Source organism: Ambystoma mexicanum, chromosome 10, assembly GCF_040938575.1.
Source record: "Ambystoma mexicanum isolate Mex_15411 chromosome 10, UKY_AmexF1_1, whole genome shotgun sequence".
Classification (NCBI taxonomy): Eukaryota; Metazoa; Chordata; class Amphibia; order Caudata; family Ambystomatidae; genus Ambystoma; species Ambystoma mexicanum.
The window spans coordinates 252279212-252300936 of NC_090932.1; the positions used below are offsets into that span (position 1 = coordinate 252279212).

The 21725-nt window shown below is 46.0% G+C and overlaps 1 protein-coding gene across 6 annotated transcripts in view; it reads right to left on the bottom strand.

Moving 5' to 3' along the window:
- The window catches only part of LOC138491326 (G-protein coupled receptor 35-like), a 328878-nt gene that overhangs the window by 104120 nt on the left and 203033 nt on the right, over nt 1-21725 (bottom strand). For 2 of the 6 annotated variants that reach the window (XM_069617782.1, XM_069617783.1), the window contains exon 1: nt 4169-4443. The exons of the other annotated variants lie outside the window; for them this stretch is intronic. The gene's annotated coding sequence lies outside the window, so the exon portion shown is untranslated. Of the gene's footprint in view, nt 1-4168; nt 4444-21725 lie in introns of those variants that run through there. 6 annotated transcript variants of the gene reach the window in all.

A 21725-nucleotide genomic window follows, 5' to 3' on the forward strand; every position in this document is an offset into this window, starting at 1 on the left:
GTACATGGTCCATTTGGCATCACTGGCGCTGTGGGAGGGGGTTATTGATTCATTCTCTAATGATGGTGCCCAGTCTGTTATTCAGTGGTGCAGCATTCACAGAGGAAGTCACTGATATAACTCCTCCCCTTCAAATGGAGCCTATACTTCAGACACGGCATTATAAGCAACAGTGCGTTGCTACTGTTTCAGCAGCTATGTTCCATGAGTTTCGTTCTTCCTTGAGGGCTATACTTTACGAGATCTGTCTGCTATCAATCTGTTTTCTAACTCCATTTCCCCCCTTCTACACAGAGCCTTCTTACTTCCTCTTTGCAGAACACTGTGTGTTGGTTCCAGGAGTCAGTACAGACGTCTCCAAAGATAGAAAGCAGACACAGAAAGTATGTATCCTTAATCATATTGCATAATTCTTTAGCTTCGTACTTTCCCTATGACTTCTTTATTACAATTTAGATTGCGCTCGTCTGCTCGATTGCCCGAACTACATTACACAGCATTCATCACGGAAACACAGCGTTGTCAATAACCACTCCTTCGCACACAGCATCGGATTTCTCAACCCTCAGTAGGAATACGAGCAATCGATTTACTTACACTTATCTCCTCCTTGTTTTTCATTCTTTCACTGTAAATCTCTTCTATCAGTCTTTCCAGGTCAGCATACATTACGGAAGCCATTGGCCTCCTATCCATTCCCTCAGTACTGTTCAGCAATGGAATCCTCTTAAAGGGCATTTAACCTCTCACTCCATTGTTTCACTAGAAGACTTAACCTGGGAATATTACTGACGCTCATCTCTTGTTACAGCAGAAAACTGCCCAAGATACATTCGGGAAGCCTACAGCTGACGACACTCTCAACGTCATCACCCAGCGCTCCCGAGCATCAAAGGGTTTTTTCCCCACAAGGGTTTCCATTACGACTCCTCTCGGCCTCTGTATTTTCAGGTACTGAGAGGGGCGCCAGGTGAATTTCTCATAACTGCAAGCCGTTTTCCAAAGTACAGGTTGGTGTTTATTTGTTACTTGACTGATGTTTACTGGGATTGTTATTGTTAACAAACAGCACGCAAGTAACACCGGATGCAGCACGTGTAATCCTGAAATTACCGCGAGTCCGCAGAGTTATCATGTTAGGAATGGGAAGACATTTGAAACAGGGTAGGGGATTTCGTCTTTAGTGGTGGTTCTGAAATGTTTTATTTATTTTTTGTCTTTTTTTATGCGCTTGCAAAGAACCTTTTTTGTTTTATCTCTTTATATGAGTTTCTGTTTTCTTCTCCTCCTTACATTTTTACTGAATTCTTGTCAACGCTTCTTGCACAGTGTAAAAGAAAATAGCATTGCCAATGGCGGTCAAAGAAATGCCATTTGCATGGAAACAGTGCATATTTTGCGAATTCATGATCTCATATTGGGTGTGGAGAACATCCCAACAGTGCACATGAATTCACACATGCTTTTGTTTATAAGACACTTTCTGAGCTCTGGCTGGAGACAAATTACACCGCCATGGCCCCATACTCCTCTTGGTGGTTTGCATGAGAAAACCACCTTGGCAGTGGGAAAAATCCACATCACTGCATTCATCAACTTCTTCAGGTGACGGCGCAAACGTCCACATGACATGTAACCCAAATATAGAGCTCCACAATACACCACAACAACATGAATAGTAGCGACAGAGGCCACATATCTGCAAAGGTGAACCATACCACCGAAACTACACTCATAGAGACTGCCCCACAAGGCCTCCACTCCTTCCAACCCGAAATTAGCTGCAATGCCTCTTTGCATGGCATACCTGTGCAGATTGTGCACAAAGGTATCACCCACGATCAGCATTGTGAGTCTCTCCATCTCTGCCAACCTTAGTACACAGAGTATTGGGAAAAAATAGTGCCGCCCCTTCCTGTGAACCACACCCTTAACACCTGATTGGATAATCCCCACAGTTCCATTTCCATGCCCACCATGCTCAGAAGGGCAGGATGTGGCACATGCGCTTTCCCAGCTACAGCGAGGGCCGCGCCCCAGTAAACCAGGGACAGTCCTTCTTCCCTTTCCACTATTCTTTTTGCAGCACTCCCTCATTGGGTACTGCGAAATATTCACACACACATTCACCAATTACATCCAAGACCTCTGCATCCAACACTATCATTTCTGTACAGCATTCCATGTGTACCGTTAAAAACTCTGAGTACACGTTGCATGTGCTTCGAAAGCACCCCCAGTAGAAAGTTCTGCAAAAGAATCCATGATTTCAGCATCCAAAATCATCCTGAGTGGCACCCATCACGACTTTGGCCATGCACCCAAGAGTCTAGGCCTTGCCCACAGCCAGCACAACATAATGGAGCCATACATGCGAACATGTGGCCAGGTACCACAATCCACAAACGTAACATAGCCAGCGGCACTTCTACTGAACCCCACGCACCATAACACAGCGATGCATGGAAACCTGTAACAGTTAGCAGAATCCACAAACATACCACAGCCACTGGCATCTCCTACCCACTTCCATTCACAAAGTATTGTGTCACTGCCAACCAAACCACACAATCTTCACAACATTGGGCCTACTCCCAGCAACCTGCACAAAGGAGAGTACCCAAGCGCATAGAAAATCCAGTTCAACCCTACCCTCTTCTATACTGACAGTATATCAACACTGCACCCAGTGGGCACACTGCAGGACTTGTCACTGCAGCATCTCCAGCCATACACTGAAAACTGTAAGATGTTCTAATAATCACCACACCCATGGAACCAACAATATATGCATGTCAGCTCACTTCTGGTGCTCTACCAAGTCTAAAATGTGCTCTACAACCATTCTTTAAAGGTCACCACCCTGTGAGAGATGCAGAATGAAAACGGCATGGCTGTGATGGGTGTGGTCAAGCCCTAGGCTGTTGGATGCATGGCCTACGGCCTACGGCCTTTGGTCATGCACCCAAGAGTCTAGGTCTTGGCCACCCACCGCAACATAATGCAGCCATGCATGCGAACATGTCACCAAGTACCCCAATCCACAAATGTACCACAGCCATCGGCACTCCTACCCAACCTCTGCACCGTAATACAGCTATGCATGGAAACATGCAACAGTTAGCAGAATCTACAAACATAAGATAGCCTCCGGCACCCCTGCCCACTTTCATTCACATACATACACACTGCCAACCGAACCACAAAATCTTCACAACAGTGGCCCTGCTCCCAGTACTGTATTAAGTGCACAAAACCAATACTTCATAGTGCAGTACAGTAGTCAGCACTCCGCGCAATGGACACTACCCAAGCCGATAAAATATGCAGTTGAACCGTACCCACTTCTATGCATACAGTATGTGAACATTGCACCCAGTTGACATATTGCAGCAGTGTTCACTCCATCAGCTCCAGCCATGGACTAACCACTGACGGATGCGCTAACAATCACCACACCCATGGAACCAACAATGTAGGCAATGCTGAAAAACCACATACACAAGGTAACAATGTCAAACCGACTTGCAACCAGGGCACATAGTTGCCGGTGAAAGGCCTCCAGCCATGCATGGAAGGGGCTATGGGCTTACCACACACAACACACCATAGTACAACCTATGTTAAAATGTTCAGGTCATGTGCAAGACACTCCCATTCTGCAATTGACTTGGCACCAATCATCACGGAAAGAGGTGGCCGCAAGAGTTTTTGTTCCGTAACAAAGGCTGTCTGCGTTCACCACACAAGATGTGTTATTCATCTGTGCAACAACTGTTGTCATTTATAAACCTGAAATTGGAAATGAAGGGTCTTGCCCCTTTACAGAGGATGGTCCCACACGAGAGAGAAGGTAAGGAGGAGTGTGTTCCTGGAGCAGGCACTTGGTAGCCGATCAATCTATATGTAATGAAGGTTTGAGGGGGCCTGGGACACAAATGCCAGCCCAATAGCGAGTCCAAAGCAGAGATGGAAAAGCCTTGTTGCCATCCTCTTAATACTTTCACCAAGATTGACTCTTTCGGCCCTTCTCCCATCTAACTTAGGCAGGACCAACATCTAAGCATTTTGTCTGATAACAGAGATGCCATAGACCCCACAACTCAGACTGTGTAACTATTGCAAACTAAACATCTAGTCAGCAACTTATCACACTCAGGATACTCACCCTGTCTCAGCTGGACTGTAGTGCCCTTCACATGGTGGATGTCTTCTGAGGCTCTCTAAGAAAGGGGTGATGTGGAATGGAGACCACTGGAAAGACTGCGAACTCGCTGTGGCACAACAAATGCTGCCACTCGCCAACACATTCTTCCCTATCAGCACCAAACATTGGGTAATACAAGATCTTTACTGTACTGAGATTAGCTCACACAGACTCCCAGGAGCTCTGCATCACGGAAATGAAAATATGTTCATGGCCGCCGTCTGCTGCGGCGTGAATCACTGTGAGCGTGGAAGACAGGAAGCGTGACTGCGCAGGCAGCGCCGTGGCGTGCTGAGATGCTGACGTTTCCAGTCAGTGTAAACTTGCTCGAGCCTTTTCAAATCCGCCCGAGAGGAAGCCACGCGGTGCTGGATATGGAAACAGCAAGTAGCAGAAACCACCAAGCTCCACCACAACTCTGCCAATGAAGCAACTCCGTGAACTCCTGGACAGGCAACCTTTCAAAAGCAGGGTCACGCGAGTGCAGAATGCCTCCAGACTTTTAGCACATTTACCACCGTCGTTTTAAAATGCATGTATATAGTGTCTCGCACAAAAACGGAAATGAGAGTATGACGGGTGTTCTTTTTCAAAGCGCGATAGTCACTGGAAAGGAGATGTAAATCACGGTTACATATATCGGAATACATGAGCCAGCCTTATCTGCGACTGCTCAAACATTTGCATGTGCAAGAGAAGCTTGAGGCTCCCCACAGCCAGATCTATCCTCACGTGGCAGCCAGGTACAGAGGCCACCGTGATCGCTCCATCCCAAAACCTGGCGGATGGTCCACTTACCTACACCACAAGCAGCATTCAGATCATCAATTGAAAAATTAAAGAACTGACAACTCTGACTCCAATTGCTTTACTGCCTCCCCCAGGGATGGACTGGGAACCAACAGAGGGCCTGAGATAATGTTGAAAGTGGCCCCAAATTACACATTTTTATAAAGCCCAACCCTTTTTCCATGAGAACATTTGGAAATGAAATAGGTTATCACACACAATAGCTCAGGTTGCAGAGGCCTACCAGGAAATCGACAACAATGGCCTACCCCACAGAGGCCCTCATTACCATCTTTCACCACGGAGTTGGCTGAAGTCATGCGCATGAAGTATTTAGCTCCTCAATCTTAACTCATCAACACATCTGCCCTTGAACCAGTGGTCGAAGTGTACGAAAAGAAGTAGTGGAACTATGTTCCCTGCTGGCCTGCACCCACTCCCCACAAGCCCCATCATCACGTCCCCTCTCACAAACAAAACACACACCCAGACACTTGCACCTGCTGTTTAAGGGAACGTTCAGCGCAGTGCAGTGAGAGTGCAAGTTTCAACTTCTTCCTACACTTTTATTTTAAAATGAAACCATTCCAGAACGGTTTCTTTTTAAAATAAAAGTATAGGAGCTGTAAAGGGTAATTTAAAAAAGCACCACTCCCGACTGCTCCCGCTCACTTCGACCACTGCCCTGAACTGACAACATAAATGATCAACTCTTCTTTTTTCCATGGTTCAATCACAGGAAGCCTTACAAAGATTGGGATCTGCCAAATTACTGTCCAGCCTCTAATATCCCATTGGGGGTAGATATCTTAAGAGAGGAGTTAAACTTAGCAGCTAGAGAACCATAGTGAATATACATGTTCATTTTGACTGACAGGCTGGCCTAGGACAGTAAAGAGGCTCCAAATCCACACTCTCAGACATCCACTACGAGCAATCTAAGAACACTACATGCTGGCCAGTTGGCTGCCCTCCCTATGCTGACCTTGAGTGCTGATCATGGCACTTTGATGCAGAAAAATAAAAAAGGTGATGGCTGGAAGGTTTGGAATTAAGCCTAACCGTTGGCATTGCTCTGGGAAACCCTCAAGACCATCGTTCTTCGCCTGCCAAGCCAAAACAAAAGCGGAAAAAACATTTGCAAATCAGGATTTCTACCACCCCAAAAGGGGCAGTCCAGCCCAAACTGCTTGATCACATCCCTTCTGCACGAGACCACAAGCATTTCCGAAACATGTTTCAGCCTATGGAAGTCGCCTGCTTTTGCCAGGTGGTAAATTCAAGTGGATTCCATAGGACTCCATTGCATTACTGCTGACATGAAAATCACATGCTGATGGTTATGCTGTCGGATGTGCAATATGGATGGGTAAAAAACTAGTGGACATGCTCAGTCTGTTCCCCTAACCAATCAGGCTGGCACATAATTAAAATCCCCTATGTGTGAAAAGTCACGGGTAAAGTTTCAGTTGCCATTATAACCACTTTTCCCACCACATATTACCCTCAAAGTAAATGTGGTCCACTGCACTACCACTGCTGTGGCATCCCTCAAGGCTTTGTCTTGTCGCCGTGGCTGTTAAATGTGTACATGAACACACTAGCTTCACTGATTGCTGTCTATGATATTTTAGCAAAGGACAGGGTGATCTTCAAATAATAATTAAGCAATATAACCCGAGCGGCGGGGGCATAACCGACTCAGGTAATGTCCCGGGGCCCATAGTTATAGGCCCGAGCGAAGCGAGGGCCTTAACGAAGGTCCCGGGGCATTACCTGAGTCGGTAATGCCCCCGCCGCAAGGGTTATATTGCTATTAGTACCCCGGCCCACATTATGTGTGTGACTGGGGCACTAAAAGCATTTTTTTCTGTCCCGAAACGCTGCAGCATTTCGGGACAGAAAAAAAAAGAAACGACCAAGAAAATGGCCGCAGCCATGGAAAGGGAAACAGAGTCCGCCTTCCCTTTCCATGGCGGGCATCGGGAGCGGACACGCTGGGAACACATGTGTTCCCAGCGTGTCCGCTCCCGAAAGAAAAAAAAGAAGCAGAAGGTAAGTGGGGTTGGGAGGGAAGGAAAAAAAAAAATACCTACCTGCATCCCCGGCGAGGGACGAGGGAAGCCTCCAGCCGTGTGGAGGTGTGGAGCGGGGATGGCCCCGCTCCGAGTCTCCACACGGCTGGAGGCTTCCCTCGTCCCTCGCCGGGGAAGCAAGAACAAGCAGGTAAGTGGGAGTAGGGAGGAGGAGGGAGGAAAGGGAGTTTAAAAAAAAAAGCCTTACCCGAGTCCCCGGCGGGGGGCGAAGGCAGCCTCTCAGCCGCGGGGAGGCTCGGAGCGGGGATAGCCCCGCTTCCAGCCTCCTCATTGGCTGAGGGGCTGCCACGCCCCCCGCCGAGGACAAGGCGGCTGGAATCCCGGCCGAGAATCGAAGGATTCTCGGCCGGGTAAGCACCCGGCAAGAGCCAATCAGAATGCGTGTTGCATTCTGCTTGACTTTCGCCGGGTGCTAATAGCCCATACTAGGAACTGGGTCATCATTACAAAACACGCTACAAAGGGCTCCAACTATTTCTATCCATAGTGTTACAAGGATTTGCAACAAGGATTTGTATATACATGAAAAGAAATTCACCAAACGTTCATCAAAAGGAAATACATTCTACAGTCTAGAAAATAAATGGTGGCTGGTGGCTGGTGACTGGTGAGTCGGAAGCGGCTGTGAGAGCATACTGCGATCGTACAGAGAACGTGATACACACTGCGTGATACACAGTGCGGCTTGACTCCTTTCTGCATGTGTACGTGAGGCCCTTTCCTCTAACTGTATTGAAGGAGAAGGAGAAGGAGAGAGAAGCTGTGTTGTGTTAGCCGGGTCTGTCTCTTACCTCGAGTCATGCTGGGTTGTTGAACGCAGCATAGGCGGCGAGTGGCAGTGAGCAAGTGAGCAGCTTCCCCCGGTGAGTCCCCTGTGTTTTGCCCGAGCGTCAAGGACTCTTGTGTTGGGGGACGGTTCACACAAGCACACACGAGAGCCCTTAAAACATTCTGTTCTTTTAAAAAACTTTTAATAACCTTTAACAAACCCGTTTCTTGTTGCCTGTTTGAGGTGTTCTGCAGTGGCAGCGCAGCGCCACGAGATCGTTGGGAAAGATGGGTAAAGCTAGGGAAGATATATTTCCTGGGAGTAAACCAGCTGTGGAGACTTGTTAGCAGCCACAGAGTAATTTAATTAATTATTTATTTTAATTGTTTTGGGGGGGGGTTCTCAGAGGGTGGTGTGGTTTCAACCCCCCGCTGACTCCCGCTGATTTCCACCGATTAGCAGTCAAAAAGCGGGGTGTGGAAGTCCCTAGTCCTCTACATTATGTGCATAATGTTTGGCTGCAGCGCAGATTTGGCCTTGAAATTTTCCTGTAATTCCTGATTTCCTGAATTGAACGGACTGAGGCGGCTCTCTGTAAGAGAATAAAGGTCAGAATTCCATTTGCCTTAGCTGCTTTGTTGCCTTGCTTTGAGGCAGCTTTTTTTAAAAAAAGATCAAAGTTGCTGTGGCGTGAGGGGTGAAGTTGGTGCAACATGCAGCCTTGTTGACCAAAAACTGTCCATCATCAACACAGGCCCAAGTCCACACTTCAGCACAAAGCGACTGTCCGGAAGAAGGAGTACTAGGGCAGAATGTCCATTCTGAACTTGTCCAGCAATGGCAACGGGGGCCAGAATATACTGTGACCACCACAAAGATCCAAAAGAAAATGAAGTAATATTTTGGAAAAAAAGATGAATACAAGTTTAAATGACGTGGGGATCGAAACAGAAATTCCGCGGACAGAGCCCTGTACTCCAACAGTCAGTACAGAGGACCATATATCACTCTCATCATTGGAGAAGGTCCAAACCCCGTTGTATATCGGTGCTAGAAATTTCTCTTTTTCTGAACTGGAAGTTCCGTTATGGATGCTGTAACCGGAAAATTCTCAGCAAAGGAAGATCTTGCTGACGAAGGGTCGCCAGGAGACAAAGAAGCTCTAAACTCTAAAGGCTTTGCATTTTGTATTAAACATTTTGTATTAAACTCTCTTGTGTCAGTGTTTGAATTGCTAAAGTCAGAAGTGCAGGCGCAAGCAGGCATAATGCTTGAAGCTTACAAATGAGACAGCCAATTGTGAGACTACTCTAGTGGGTTTAGGATTGGCTATTAATGGTAATATAGCCTCCTCCCTTAGAGAAGTTAATCTCAAATTGGTCAAGCAAGACCTCCTCCTTACAGCAGAGAGAAGTTGCCTCGACAAAGGCAGAAGCAGAGAAGAAAGGTCTCTTGGAGGAAATAATTCAACTTCTGAAAGCTGGGCAACAGCCACACAGAGAAAGAGAAGAGGGTGTAACCGCTCTGAGTGAATGCTTCGATGACACTCCCCTTTTGGAATCTACATTGGAGGAGTTCCGAAGGCTGGCTAACATAAGGGATGAAGGGCTGGATGCCCCGGCAGAAATTCCGTTCAGTGTTCCGGAGACTATTTCAGTGAAACAGTCGGCCACTGATTCCCCCTGGAAACCGGCTCTTTACCAGAGCTATAGAGGTCGTAGGAAGCTAAGAAACCATTAAGAAGGAAGGAAAACAAAATCCAGAATCCCTCAGCCAAGATCGAAGAGAAACTGCAAAAGACAGAAAAAGACAGGAGTCGGGACAATTGCTGTTAGCACTAGTCTGCAAGTAAAGGAGACCTTACCATCAGAGGATCTAAGTAATAAAGGATTAGAGGGAAGAACTGGGGCCATTTCAAGTAGTTCACCAAAGGCTCCGCTATCACCCTTGAAGATAAATAGGCTGGGAAAAGTGGGGAAACATTCAAAGCAAAAACTGACCTTTACTGGGTGTAATTCAACAGATGATAACAAGTAATAAGAGTGAGTATAGGCCTGCAAACAGAACTGAGAGACTCTTAGGGAAATTACAAGAGGCTCAAAGGAGTCAGTGTGAGGCAGTAATTCTAGACTTTAATAATGCAAGACTGAGTGCTGGGCTGGCCATTCCTAACCAAAAGGGGGGAAATATCCCAGAGAATGTAAAGTGGGCCCCCATTTTCTTGCGGAAGAAATGTTCATCTAAGGAGACCCATGAGGCATGTAAGACTGGGGTACCACAGACGGGAGCTGTGTTAAAGCTAGCTCCTATCTTCCTAGCAGCAGGTGAGAAACCTGAAAGAAGTTCGGCGGGACCAGAAAGCCAAGGTCCTCTCCCAAATATAATTTTTGTCCAGGGCACTTTACTTAAAATACCTGGTACTCAGAATGGGAAGGGGAAATCATCCACAATATCAGCACAAACTGTTCAAGTGGATTCAGTGGAAATCGTGCATGCAAATGAGAGGCCAACTATTACACCCGTCTCTGAAAACATTAAGGACCTTGCTGTCCCAAGGGTCTGGTTGAACAGAACATTGATTTTGGGGATATGTAAAAAAGTGAATGATCTGTACCTCGCTTCCTTCAAATGATATTGAGAATGTATCTTTTTCTATAACACAAGATACACACTTTGTAGAAATTGCACTTACCTCACTAAGAGTAAAAGCAGCCATTTTGAGTGTCTAAAGGGAGTTGGAAGCACATGGTTTGCAGGTTTCAATTAATGAGTCTGGGGCAGTGGCAAAGCTTCTTCCCAGGTCAAGGGGGTGACAAAAATGGTTCCTCAAATGGTGGGGGAACAGCAAGGTAGGGAGCAAACTGGGGATGCGATGGATCCTGCAGGCTCTAAACTTCGGGAGAATGCTTTATCTCTACTGCCAGAAATTCTTTCCCAGGTTCTTGTGAAGCTGGGCATGGGACCTCAGAAGCTTGAGACAAGAAAAAATAAACATAGTAAGTTGGAACACTAGGGGCTCCAGCACTTTTAGGGCCAGGGGGATGAAAGATTATCTGTTTGACCTTAGTGACATTGTGCTACTACAAGAAACCAGGTTAGTAAATCCCATCAGTATAGAAGGTTTCTCAATATTTTGTCTACCAGCCCAGCAGAAGGCAAAAGGGAGACCCTCGGGAGGTCTTTTGATGGCATTCAAAAATCAAACAATAAGAGAAGCCACTCAAATCTTCAAGAACCCTATTGGAATTCAGGCCTGTAGAATATTCCTAAAGTGTGAGCCTACAGGCTTGTCGTGGACAATTGTCAACATATACTGGAACCCCTCGTGCTCAGAACTTCTCCCATTCCTGGTGACTTTAGCTTCCTTATTGGAAAAAATTAAAATGGAACCTGGTGGGTCTCACATTGTCTTAGCTGGAGACATAAATACTGAGTGTGTATATATAGAGAGAGGTTCAGAGAATCCACCCATTCGTAAAATCTCAAAGAATGGGAAAGTCTGGTTGAGTTTTTTGAAATCCTGGGATTTGAGTATGGTTATCGGGAGAGCATAGGGCAAGGGGGGTCCCCCTACAACTTGGCATAGAGGGAACTCATCATCAGCCTTGGATTATATCTTTCTGTCCAAATCCCCCCTTTCCTTCCCTTCTTCCATGGTGATAAAACATGGAGGTGGTAGTGATCATTGCAGATTAGAGTTATCATTCTCCAATCTTGCCACTTCGTCATCAGGTTTAGATCGACAAGCGTTAGTGGGATCAAAAGGTAAAATAAGACTGATGAAATATCAAGGAGTAGGTTCAAAATTGAATGCCCAGCTAATAAAGGTTTCTAGATTCATTTGGGAGACGCAGTGCCATCCGGCTAATTTCATACACTTTATCTGGGCCACCTCAGTCCCCAGTATCCCTAGGGGAAGACATATGCAAAAGCATTTTCATTATTTTGATGAGGAGACCCAGAAGAGGAAAAGAGAGCTGAGAAGTGCTCTACGTAAGTTAAAATCAGCCGGATTGGGTACAGCAGAGTACACAGTGGAAGTTAAAATGACTAAAATCAACTACCTCTCATGGTCGAGAAACCATAGAATCTCCAGGATGCAAAGAGATGGGGAAAACATGTTAAAGCTCCTGAGAGAAAATAACATTAGTAACTTCTGGTCAATAGTTGGCCAGCTAGAATCGGGCAACAATAGCTCCCTCTGTAACTTAGTCCCAGAGGCTGGGTGGTTGGAGCAATTGACCAAAATGTTCAGATATCCAGGGAGCACTAGCCCTAGCTACAGCTCAAATGGTCCTTGTATATTAACCTTCAATGAGGAGGACATAAAGGGTATCATTCTTAAATCATCTACTTCTAAGGGAGCGGGCCCAAACGGGCTCACTTATCAAATTTTTAAAAGTGAGCCCGTATTATGGTCCAGAATATTATGTCGTCTCTTTGAAGAGATTTTGGAAAGCCGTGCCTTTCCTTCCTCCTGGAAAACACACCTGATAATACCTCTCTTTAAGGGTGGCGATTGTCGAGCAGCAGCAAGGTGGCGATTGTTGAGCAGCAGCAACTATCGTCCAATTGCTCTGCTTGACATCGAGAGTAAAATCTTTATGATGCTTTTACTAAATGAAATCTCAGCCTGGGTTGATCGGCAGACGATCCTGTGTCGCTACCAGACGGGCTTTAGAAAAGGCTTGTCAACAGCCCTAAATGGCTTAGGGCATCATTACGAGGTGGGCGGTAAGGGATTACCGGCACCGGTAAGGACCCCAGTGCCAGTAATCCCTTACTGCCCTATTACGAGTTCCCTTTGCGGGTCCTCCCTTAACACCTGGTTTTTCCAGGCGTTAAGGACGGGACCCACAAAGGGACTCTGGAGCTAATAATTTGCGGTACCGTTATTAGCGCATTCCCCATTGCCATTGAGCCCTATGGGGGCTCAAATGGGAATGGGGAATGACCCTGGTGAATGGGGAATTACCGGTCCCGCCAACCTTGGAATGGACCGGTAATTGCTCCATTCACCAGGGCAGAGTCGGAACGAGTTTGGAGGCAGCCATGGCGCTAATAGCGCCATGGCTGCCTCCAACCTCGTAATGAGGCCCTTAGTCTTGAATTTAACCAGTGAACATACGATGACTAAGGCGGCACTGCCATTGTATGGAGCATGGGTCGACCTGTCCAAAGCATTCGACCAGGTTAATAGAACTTTGCTCTGGAACAATTTTAAGAGCTGGGGCATGCCAGATTTGTTGTTAGCCATATTGTTGGAACTGCATAGAGACACTTCCATAAGAGTCAGGCTGGATGAACAGGGCCATTTATCAGAGTCCATTAGGACGGAGAGGGGGGTTAGGTAGGGTTGTCTGGGGGCCCCATATTTTTTAACCTCTTTTTGGCAGACATGGGTGTTTTCCTGGAGCCATCTGCATTGGCCAGCTCAGAGCTAAATGGAAAGAAGGTCCATTGGCTGGCCTATTCAGACAGCATTGTTCTGCTGGATAGAATGGTGATAGGTCTACAACGTCTGTTGTCAAAGTTAGGCGAATACGCAGAATTAAATGATCTCACCATTAACCCCCTTCAAATCAAGAATTGTAGTTTTCAAACACCCGCAGAGGAAGATCCACTTTTCAAATTGGGTTCTGGGGGGTCAAGTGATCCAAAGAGTTGAGAAGGTAAAGTATCTAGGCTATAGCATCCATGCCTATCCAGGGCGGCATAAAGTGGAAACAGATGTGGCAATAAAAGCCTCCCAGATAGCCTCACAAATGCTCAAGCTAAATGCAAAATATTGCACATTTTCAGTTTTACCGCTGATAAAATTCTATCTAGCAAAAGCAGTGCCTGTAATTCTTTATGGTTTGGAGACAAAGCCTTTTCTTTGGTCCTCAGACTTGAGTGCAGTAGAGGGGCGAATCTAGAAGAAGTCTCTGGGTCTGCCTTCCTGTACTCCGGGATGGAGCCTAAGATTTGAGCTGGGCCTTAAGTCATTAGAATGTATGGCAAACTGGAAGCTGGCTTCACTCGATAGGGAGGTCATCACTGGAAAGAGCTCTTCGTTTTATGGAGACATTAGAAGTCATATGGAACAATCAAGATCACCTGTGTTGTCCGCTTTAGAGGGAAGAGTGAGGGTATTGTTGGAGAAGGTTGATTTGGAGGTTGACACCCTTATAACAAATCCATTGAAGGTAAAGCAAAAGCTTGAAACATGTGATTGGATAGAAATAATCCCAAAGGTAAGGGAGTCAACCCGTATAAATCCATTTCTTCTGAGGGAAAAAAAACTGGGTTGCCTCTCCAACTTTCTTCTGAAGTTTCCTGATAGGGCAATAAGGAATGACTTCCTTAGGATTAGGCTAAACCTGGTCCATTGTGGTGAGGTAAAACTGTGTAATGTTTGTGACAGCCCCTCAAATCCAACTATAAGACATTTATTGATGGAGTGTGAGGGAACATGGGCAGTTCGAAAGAGGTTGTTTGGTAGATTTTTATCTCAAGAAGAAGGGATTACAGAAGAGTATTTTTGGGACTACTTGGTTTCTGGTTATAATGTGGCCTAACAACATTGGTTGTTCGAGCTCTAAAACTCAGTAAAATAATGGAATAATGCTCTTCATACTAGCAACAGGTAAATGGTGAAATCATAGCTTATTTTAGATTAATTTATGTATTGTGGAAAAATGTAATTTTTCTCTTTTTAGGTTGATCGATTTCTGTTATGTTTGTTTCCATTGGGTTGTATAATTTGTGATCTCTTTTTGAGATTTTGTTTCTTCTTTTTAAAGGTTCATGGTAGAACCATATGCAAATAAAAAATAAAAAGAAAAGAATGGTGTCTTTAATCTTAAATATAATTACTTTTATATGAATATATTAACAATAACCCACATTTCTCATACAGATGTGACAATATAGAAAGAAACACAAAACCAAAACATATACAACATGTAAAATAATCACGATCATAGTAGTAATCTGTCATCAAATGGACAAAAAATCCAAAATACACATTTAAATTTGTTTCAATGAGTGCCGAGATTAACAACTAATCATGTCATACACATTTTGCTAAATTTGTTGACATGGACCATCAGGGTCTAGTCGAGTTAGGGCTCTGTTGGCTAGTAAATAAAGCCAAACATTCTTCAGGAACAAAACATGTGATATGACACGTCCATCTTGTAATTAGTATTCCATTATGCATTTTTAGTTAACCTGCTAAATGTACCCTCTAGCTGCAATCATTTATTATCTTTCTGCATAAGGGAACCAGTCTCAGAAATTGTTTTGTGCAAGGATACTTTCAAGCAGAAAGTCATGACAAATAGTGATCTTCTTACTGATGTCTGAAGCAAAATATGATGTCAATATGTCCAAAACATTTTGGCGAGTTCATTGACTGTAACAATTGCGCATTGGATTTCCAAAGACTCCCACGACCCAGACCATCAGATGCACAACCAACTCATCGGTAGATGATTCAGTAACAAGCATCTATACAGAAGTGAATAATGAGATCTGAATGAGATTAAAACTGACAAGGAAATCTTCATAGGATTATTGACAACTAGGGGACACTGGGATTTATGCTTGACCTTTTTTACATAGAGTGTGACCTGTTGCTGCTGCCATTCATCTCTATGGTTGAGACCTGGTTGCTTGGATCTTAGTGAGGTTTCAATGGGGAAATGCATTGCTATTTCACCAGAAATTAGAATGTATAATGAGCATGGCCAGTAGGCCCAGGGTGGTCTGGTTTTGGGTACTTCTGTGACACGTGGGTGTCAGTTGTGATGAATCCCTTGATGTTGTCAATTCTCCCCCAGAGGGGGAACCTTCTAATGGGGCCAAGGAGGTGAGGCCGCTACCTGATAGTACACCTGAGGGTGGTACTTAGCAGAAAGATCCAATGGGAGGGGACTCCCCCTCATTGGTAGAAGGGAAGAGTATTAAGGGAGAATACGGTATAACAACTACCACTCTAACCCCAAAAACACATCCCCCACACAGTTAGGGTCAAAACACTCCAATCCTTTTTACCTCCTCTTTCTACTCATAGTTATGCAGACTAGACCTGTCTATGAGTATGAGAAAAACAATACTGTGATGAGGAAGAGTGAGGAAAACCTGGAAAGCTGTGACTCTATAGATACTGGCATGAGGAAGAAGAAAAGAGGATTGAAGAGCCCTTTGCGGAACCAAAGAGAACATACTAGCTCTCAAGCACACATGAGCTGGCCAAAGATAAAAACAGAGGAAGGACTTCTCTCTTTGTCTGATCCTCCCTGGAGGAACTACGAGCTAGCGGGAGCTGCTGTGTGGAGAAGAGGAACCGAAGGAGACTGGGACACTGGCCAGACAGCAGATATATCCCAACCGAGTATGCCGCTGAGTCACGGGGACCACAGCGGGAGAAACAGGTATATGGCGGTGAGCTGGAGAGCAGAAAAATAACCCACTGTACCTGTGATGGACCCAGGGCTGTGGAATTGCTGCATGACTTCCAGAGGTGAGAGAAGCCCAGAAACTGGGAGCCAGAGAGAGAAGCAACCAGCGGAGCAGGGGTAAGGAGCACATCCCTGGGGTTGAGAAAATCCATAAGGAGAACTGTGTTCATAAATTGGGAAAATGCTCTACAGAGCAGGGGATGGAGCAAAGACCCTATTGAGACCATGAGGGGCAAAGTTGAACCAAGTCAGGGAAAAGAGAAATCCCGGGGTGATACCAATTGTTGCGATAAATCAACCATAGTACAAGAGTCATCATCTTCCTCGTACCAGTACTTGGAAGAATCCCAGAGGACGTTATATGAGAAAGAGTTCCTGACAGGATAGTGAACCAGGCCTAATTAAGAGACACTATAAACTTGAGAAAGGGGTCTGGGACCCGAAGACTGAAAGGATTGAAGAGTTGTATATGCAAAATAATGCCTGGCAGGATAGTAAACCGTGCCTGGGTGAAACACATTATAAACCTGAGAAAGTGGACGAGAAGACCAAGGGGGAGAGAGAGATCCTTTGGCAAAAGTCAAGAGAAGACCAGGGGAGGAGAGACATATCGCCTAGCAAAACCATGGACAACATTGGGAATATTAAAAGAGAGACTAAGAAACGCTTGGGCAAGGGAGATATTTTCCCCCCATCTTTGCTGGAACTGTAAAGAATTGCCTAAGAAGGCCTCGGGAAGAGAGTCCTCCCCCTCCATCTGTGTGGAACCATATCAAAAGGCCTAGTGATGGCCAAGGGAAGAGGCACTGGCGTAACAGGGGCCCCTGCACCCCCTGCAGTGCGGGGGGCCCCACGACCACATGTTCTGGAAGGGGGCCCCACTTGGAGTAAAATAAAATGTGTTTTTTTTAAAAAAAAAATGTTTTTACATGTTCGTTTTGATTCCACTCTGCATTTCTAAAGAAATGATTTCTGTAACAGAAATAATGTCTTTATGAAGGCAGAGTGAATACAAAAAGTCCAGTGGCTACCCCTACCCTAGGCCTCCTTGTCATGGGGTGGGAGAAACCCTATGACTATGGAAATAATTTCTTTGTGAAGGCAGAGTGACTTCAAAAATAAACTATTTATTTTTGAAGTCACTCTGACTTCATAAATAAATTATTTCCATTATGGTTCAGTCCTTAACGGAAATAATTTCTTTATGAAGTCAGAGTGACTTCAAAAAGAAACAATGGGGGTGGGTAGCATGGTTGCGCCGGCACCGTTGATAACGGTGCCGGCGCAATTACGAATTATGCTAAGACCCGATGGGCTGTCAGGAACCCGCGAGCAGAACTCGTAATGCGGCGGGACGGTATGAACGGTATGAGCGGTTCCGGTGCATTACCGCCACCGTTCATACCGTCACCGCCAGGGTCCTAATGAGGCCCAATGTATTTTTGAAGTATTGTGGCTCCCCTCAACCCATGACATTTGTGTGTGTGAGTGCATGGTGAAAGAGTGCACACACATGTATGGGAGGCTCGGTATGCGTGTGTGCGTGTACGGTGAAAGGATACACACTTAAATGTATGGGTGGCTGCATGGGTGTGCCTGTATGGTGAAAGTGTCCACACTTTAATGTATAAGTGACTGCCTGTGTGAGGGTATGGTGAAAGGGTGCACACTTAAATGTATAGGTGGCTGCCTGTCTGAGTGTATGGTGAAAGGTTTCACACAAATGTATGGGTGGCTGGGTGTGCGTCTACAGTGAAAGGATGCACACTTAAATGTATGGGTGGCTCCCTGGATGTGCCTGTATGGTGAAAGGGTGCACCCTTAAATGTATGGGTAGGTGCCTGGGTGTGTTTGCCTGTATGGTGAAAGGTTGCACACTTAAATGTACGGGTGGCTGCCTGGGTGTGTCTGTATGGTGAAAGGGTGCACACTTAAATATATGGATGGCTGTGTGTGTGTGTGTGTATATGGTGAATGGGGTGTGTGCTTGTGTTCAGGGGCGCAACAAAACCTACATTTGAGGGGGGCTAACCCTTCAAATGTTGGGAAAGGCGCTAACTTCACGTGTGGTTGGGAGGAGCAAACTTATTTGTGTGGGGGCATCTAACTTCTTAACGCATTTTAATGAGACTATTATAGTGCACCTTCTATGTTACAAGCAGTTAACTCTCTCCTTTAGGTCTGAAAGCATCCACTTATGGGCTGCTGTGAGAATGCCTGGTCTCTTGTTTCCTCTCTACCCTTCCAATCACTCCCCTGGCATGCAAGTACTAAACCCACATCACAATTTCAATTGCTTAAAAAATGTGGCATTTGAAGGCAGGTACTAACAGTGAAATGCTTTACATTAGTAATTGCTGGGCCGGGCCCTTGTTAACGGCAAAACCCAGGTGCTGTTTAACATCTGTGTCCTTTTCTGTCCGGCAACTGCACTGTAGGTCAGCCAGGTCAAGTCAACATAGCCCTCAATTTCAGTCGGGGGGAGGGGGCTGAAGCTCAGTCAGCTCAATGGTGTTGCACCACTACTTGTGTTCAATGCCTTGATTAATTATTGGTAATCTTCTCTACGCCTAGCCCTATTCTTCCTCATCCCAGTACGTGTGTATGAGGCGGTACTTGTGTATGAGGCACTATGCCTCATACAGAAGTACTGGGATAAGGTAGAGATACATGAAGGTAATGCCTGACTTAGCTACTTGTAATCTTCATTACTCCTAGTCCCACTCTTCCTCATCCCCATACTTACCAGTGAGGCAAGGAGCCTCATACTTAAGCACTGGGACAAGGAAGAGGGACATGGATGTAATTCTGGGCCAATGAGCTGATTTTGGAGGTTGGGGTAGGGGATGGGAGAGTGAAGGGATGTGTGGGGGGGTGGGGTTGTGCAATAAATCATAATGGTTGTCCATGTCCATGCTAGGCAAGCATGATATGTGGTATTAGTGTCTAGGGAGGCATTTTGGTGCAGCCAGTCTAGTAATTCCTCGGTTTGGTATGTCTTTTTTTAACTGGGCATTTCTGATAAAGCAGTCCTGCTAATTGTAATTACTTGCCTAGACTGGCATTTGGGTTCTGCAAGTCTAGCCATTTCTTACTGCGGCACTGTATATTTTTCTCAGCACCGTGTTATGATATTATAAGTCATATATAACACACCTGTACACAAGTGTTTTTAGGCACGACAAGACAAGGAAAGGAAAACTGAGGGAGGTCAAGACAAATGATCTTACTAAGCCTTGTGTCATTCAGATCGTGCAAATGCGAGAACGAGAAGTGCAAGGGGAAAGGGAAGGGGGAAGGGCAAGGGAGAGGGGAGGGGAAAACCGGGCAGCAATGCTCTGAGTAAGTGCCGCCAGGGCAGCGTGGCTCTGGGTATTGCAAGGAGAACAAGGGACTGTAGGGTTCCTAACTGCGTGGTAAGCCGGGAGTCAGTGCAAGGATGACTGATCAAGAAAGAGCCTGGACTCAGTGAGACAAAGGGTAGCCAAGCAACCAGTTGGTGCAGCAGACAGGTAGGTCAGCAGGGGAGGGTGAGAGAGAAAGCAGAGGAGAAGAGGAACATTGTGAGCTGCTTCCGGAACTTCCGGTGGTCCGGCTCAAGTTTGGGAGGGTCAGGGAGGCCATTTCAGAGGGAGGCACCTGCAGGGGAGAAGGATCTACCCCTTCACTCTCTGCCTGGAGAAGCATCTAACCCTTAGGGCTCGAGAAGGAAGGTATTTTGGAAGATAGCGTTGGATGTAGTGCGGATCCCAGCCCCAGAAAGCCTTGTGGACAATGAAAAGGGTCTTGAACTTGATCCCTGCAGCCACCGAGAGCCAGTGGAGAGATTTCATGGCTGGAGAGATATAGTCCCTGGGATTGAGGCCAAGGGTAAGATTCGCAGTCCTGTTCTGGATTAGTTGCAGAGGGCGGAGAGTAGAGGAAGGCATATTGAGAAAGTGGCTGTTGCATTAGTCCAGCCTAGAGAGAACCAGAGCTCTGGAGACAGTGAGCTTCTGGGGGAAAGTGAGAAATGGAATAGTCGCTTTGAGGAGGTGCAGCTGGCAGTGGGACTTCTTGGTGACGTCCGAGATGTGAGGAGAGAAAGAGAGAGTGGAGTTGATAATGATACGAGGAATGAGCGAGATAGGAGAGTAGGCTGGAGGGAGCCTGAAGGAAAGCTGAGTGTCATCCGCATAACACTGTAAATTAGAGGAGAATTTAGAAATCAGGTGGGTCAAAGGGGCCATGTAGAGGTTGGAAAACCAGGGTGAGAGGATAGAGCCCTGAAGAATGCTACATGTAGAGACAGGTGGCGGAGTGAAAGGGACCAAGTTGGACCTGGGATGGGCGGTCGAAGATGAAGGAGGTCAGCCACTCCAGGGCCTGATCCATGATGCCCAGGTTCTCACAGAGTCAATTGATCAGGATGGCGTGGATGTCCCTGTCGAAAGCAGAGGAAAGTTCCAGGATGATGAGGACAGAAGGAATGCTGGAATCAAGGTTAGAGATCAGATCTTCATAGGTGTTCAGGAGAGCAGTGTCCGGGCCTCTGGCTGCTCTTAAGCCAGACTGATGGTCATGGAGACAACCAACAGATTCAGTGTGGAGAGTAAGCTGGCATTTGGCAGGTTTTTCCAAGTGTTTGGGAGAGGGGAAAGTTCCAGTGGCAAAAGAATGATTACAGAAATCGGCTAAGGCTGGATAAAGGGTGTAATGTTGTCCTTGATGGCTCTGGAGGAGCAGGCGAACACCTGTTTTGACGACACTTCCATAAATGGGACTTGCCTAGAAACCTTGTCAGGTGTTAGAGAGAAAGAGGAAGAGGGAGAGGAAGAGGAGATAGTGGACAGGATGTCCTGAGTTTTAGCAGAGAAGCGAGAGGCCAAAGCTGTACAGAGGCCTGTTGAGGGAACAGGAGAGGTAGAAACCGCAACAGGATTGGCCAGTTCCTTGCAGATTTTAAAGAATTTGGCTGTGTTGTTAGAGGCCGCAGAGACGCAGGCTTGAATGTGTACTCTCTTCTTGATGCGTCTTATTGCTTCGACTGGCATTTTGGTGCAACCAGTCTAGGCATGTCTTAAAGTGGCCTGGCATGGTTTACTGAAATGTTATTATGTGTCTACACTGGTCTACATTGTGCAGCCAGTTAGACATGTTTCCATTGTGGCATGGCATTTTTAATAGCAAAGCATTAATGTTCATGTGCACTGTTGGTGACTTGCATGTATTGGATTGCTGTTACCCTACAAAACAATAGCAAACACTGTGGCTTTTTAGCCAATTATTCTCAGAAAGTGTGCTGTATATTGCATTAAAACACATATTTATATCTTTCTCCTAGTGCAGTGTGTGGTAGACCCCTTCGGCAACTCGTTAGTGCGTATTGCGTAAGCGTTGTTATCTAGTGCGGCCCAGAGTGTGGCACTACTCGTGAT